The following is a 4,245-nucleotide window of genomic DNA, read 5'->3' on the forward strand; positions in this document are numbered from 1 at the left end:
CAAGTGATGTAATGCTAAATTTCTCTAAATTTGTTCCAACGAAGAAACAAACTCACCAACATCTTGGATAGTCTGAGGGTGTGTACATTTTTGGCAAATTTATTTTTGGGTGGACTATTCCTTTAAGTTTCAAGGCATGAAACAAACAAACAAAAAACTATTTGCAAATGGGTAAATAAAAATTATTATGTAATTTTCTAACATTAAGGAGAGACGTGTCTACCAGAAAGATATTACCAAGTCCTTTTACATATATATTGGGTATATTGCTTTTGTCCGTTAGAAAACTATTATTTTCCATATTATCAAGACAATAATCAATACCTGAGCAGAGGGACAATTCAAATAGATGTTGATAAGAAACAGTTACTTATGACCTTCCTGGACCAAGACCTGTGAAAAGCGAAAATCATCCTTTTTTAAATTGTATTAAAGGTATTGTATTCAATTATCTGGCTCATTACAATAAGACTTAGAACTTGACATTTAGTATCTACTTGATATTTCTAAGTGCATTAACAGGTTTCAAAACTGAAGGTAAGTCATCTTTCTTAATACTTGGTAGAGTAAGATGTCTTCTTTGGATTGCGAGAGCACAAAAATAGTCTAATGATGAAAAGGTAAGGAGTTGAAAAGTGGAAATATTTTTATGAAATATACATCATCTTTGATCAACCACTTGATTATGGACTCTCCATTATGATTATAAGAAAAAAGCAAAAAAGCAAAATGCAGATGCAGCCTGAGGAAAAAAGTAATTTCCTTGTCTCTTCATGCAGGTTATAAATAAGGCCATGTATTTCTTCTATTTATTAACTCATACCGGTGAGTCCAGCATTTGTAAAGGCTGAAATTGACAATGAAAGAGTAAGGTCCCCAGAATTGGCAAAAAACAAAACAAAAAAAAACTTGTTTGTAAAGCCTGTTTCACACCACACACGTGAGCAACACGTATTTATTTCAGCACAGGTTACAGCATTGACACTGCTAAGCAGCAAAGTTAGAGTTTAAGCACAGAGCCTATGTTTGCCATGTGTAGAGCTTTGGACAGAGGAAATTAATTGCAAACATCTTTATCAACATAAACCTGAAATTATAAAGCAAAGTACTTACCCATTGTTTGCGGATGTAAAGTCTATCTGAAGGCCTTGATTTAAGCACACTTAAGTACATAAACAGTCCTTTTTTCAGTCTGACTAAATTCTGATGATTTAAGCAGTTTATCATCACTTTGAGGTTTAGCTTTCACATGTAAATTAGATTCCATGAAAATCATGTTTGTAATACTTTTTACTCACACAAATTATTTTATAGGCTATTTGAATAATTATTCGTAATATACAAACACAAATTGTAATTAATTATAATTTAATTACACTACCATTCAAAGTAGTACCGTTCAGCAAGAACACATTAAAGGGTTAGTTCACGCACAAATGAAAATTCTGTCATTAATTACTCACCCTCATGTCGTTTCCAACCCGTGAGACCTCCGTTCATCTTCGGAACACAAATTAAGATATTTTTGATGGAATCTGAGAGCTCTCAGACCCTTCATAGACAGCAAGGGTGCTTACATGATCAAGGTCCAGAAACGTAGCAAGGAGATCGGTAAAATAATCCATGTGACATCAGTGGTTCAACCGTAATTTTACAAAGTTACGAGAATACTTTTTATATGCAAAGAAAACAAAAATAATGACTTTATTCAACAGTTCTTCTCCTCTACGTCAGCACAGCATCATTTTGGAGAATATCCGCTGGACGGAAACTGTGTACGCTCTTCTCTGTCAGCTGCACCGCGCGGATACGTCTTCTATGTATATTTACACTTTGATTTGAACGAAAACAGCGCATCCGGTACACGACTAACATAGAAGAGCAAACCCTGTTTCCGTCCAGCGGATATTATCCAAAATGACGCTAGGGTGACATGGAGGAGACTAATTTGAATAAAGTTTTTTTCTTTTGCGCAAAAAAAGTATTCTCGTAGCTTTGTAAATTTACGGTTGAACCCCTGATGTCACCGGGATTATTTTACCGATCTCCTACGTTTCTAGACCTTGATCTTGTAAGGACCCTTGCTGTCTATAGAGGGTCTGAGAGCTCACAGATTTCATAAAAAATATCTTAATTTGTGTTCCGAAGATGAACTATCTTGTGGCTGGTTTGGAACAACATGAGGGAAAGTAATTAATGACAGAATTTTCATTTTTGGGTGAACTATCCCTTTAAATTCAGCGTATTAGAATGATTTCTGAAGGATCATATAACACTGAAGACTGAAGTAATTCAGCTTTGTCATCACAGGAATAAATTACATTTTAAAATATGAAAATATATTTTTTAAATTCACATAATATTTCACAATATTACTCTATTTTACTATAACCTCAAATATGGTCAGCATAAGAGACTTCTTTTTAAAAATGTACCAACCCCCAACTTTTAAAACAAAATACAATTAATTTGTATTATAATTAACATGAATATAAATCTAATTAAAATGAATATAAATCTATACATTATATCAAAATATGCTTACACTTGCATTGTGTCACAGGTCTAACTCTGGGTGATAAAATGTGAACCTAGGGAGGGCGACACAAAGAGAATTTATCACAAACATAACTTTATTGTCGAAAGTCTCCATTTGAGTTTGTTATAGACACATGTTTATACAATATAATCAATAACGGATAAGAGATTCTTTCATATTCGATAACTGACAAAGAGGTCTCATTAGCTCCACTCTTGGGGAGACCGATAGAAAACGTGGGTCAAAATGAACATTATAATGACTGGCCAACACAAAATCACTGGAATGAGCTGCTCTAGTGTAAAGCCACGGCTCTGATGAATCGCTGTAGGGTGATGTCAGAGCGCCACCACAACAGTTAGACAGGAAGACAGCAGGCGCAAAGAGCCTGTGGCTATGAAACTAGTGGCAGAGGCCCGGAGGATAGTAAGGAGGGTTGGAGGGGCTCAATCACCATGGAAGCAAGCAGCACAGTCTGGGGCAGTCAGTGAGGGCGAACCAAACAGATGTGTTCATGGGGCATCAGTGAAAAGCACCGACTGTGACGTTCCGGGCACTGGCCTGGCAGAATTCCTGCTAAGTGCTGGTAAATTTGTTTGGAAGGATTGCTAGCAGGACAACGGTTTTTTGAATGTGATGTTTATCCTATTGTTGTCTCCTCTTGGTCCATTGACAGGTTATAGACTTCTCTCACTTAGATCATTGCAAATAACAATGTCAACAGTTGAAAGACAAATAAAGCAGTTAATGAGGCACTTTTTATATCAAAGAGGGTTTTTTTTTTGGTTCTTTGACTTGTAGAAGTATATAAAACAGATGTTAAAATGCAGTCAGAAAAATTACAGTTCTACATTTTTCTTAAATAGTGAACAGAAGAGTAAAATATGCATGAGGTATAGGGAAGGCACCAACCAGCCTTGTCAATGTCCTTCCCTAGCCATATATGACAACTTTATAGGAGTTCACTCCAAAGTGAAAATTCTGTCATTTACGCATCCCAATGTCATTCCAAACCTGCTTGACTGACTTTCTTCTGCAGGGGAAAAAAACAAACAAACTGTTGTTTCAACTGTTTGTGTTCATATAATCAAAGTCAATCACTTTCATTGTATAGGCTGCATAGACAAAAACACTAACTTTGTGTTAAGGTGCAGTCATATTTAATGTTTTTTATTTATTTTAATTTTTTTTCTTAGTGAAGTTTCAAACTGTTTTCGTTCATATAGTCAAAGTCAGTGGTGTCCAAATCAATATTTTGTCCCCACTGACTTTTACTGTACAGGTACAGACTATATAGACTAAATCTTTAACTAAAATACTTAACTTTAAAAAAAAATATTTTCTGTGTCAGGGGGTGTTGACATTTACTGTTGTTCAGTGAAATTTCAGCTGTTTTTGTCCAAATAATCAAAGTAAATGGGGTCCAAAACTAGTTTATCCCCATTGACTTTTATTGTATAGACAAAAAACACGCAATACATTTTTAAAATGCTTTCTATTGTGTTAAGATGTGTTGACTTTTACCGTTGTTCAGTGAAGTTTTAACCTTTTTGTCCAGATTAAATTCAATAGGGCCCAAAGCAATATTTCATCCCCATTGACTTTCATTGTACAGTATATACCACAAACTTGTGTTAAGGTGCGGCCATATTTATCAATATTCAGCAACGTTTTGCAGGCAAAATCTAGTCATATCAATAGGAACC

The 4,245-nt window shown here is 35.0% G+C and overlaps 1 protein-coding gene across 2 annotated transcripts in view; it reads right to left on the reverse strand.

The window, feature by feature from the left end:
• Nucleotides 1-2,618: 2,618 nt before the first annotated feature.
• LOC306846276 (cadherin-12-like) overlaps nt 2,619-4,245 on the reverse strand; it is a 48,561-nt gene continuing 46,934 nt past the window's right edge. For both annotated transcript variants that reach the window (XM_079379532.1, XM_079379533.1), the window contains one exon: nt 2,619-4,245. This exon is cut by the window's right edge and continues 837 nt beyond it. The gene's annotated coding sequence lies outside the window, so the exon portion shown is untranslated.

This window comes from Barbus barbus (genome assembly GCF_936440315.1).
Source record: "Barbus barbus genome assembly, chromosome: 26".
Classification (NCBI taxonomy): domain Eukaryota; kingdom Metazoa; phylum Chordata; class Actinopteri; order Cypriniformes; family Cyprinidae; genus Barbus; species Barbus barbus.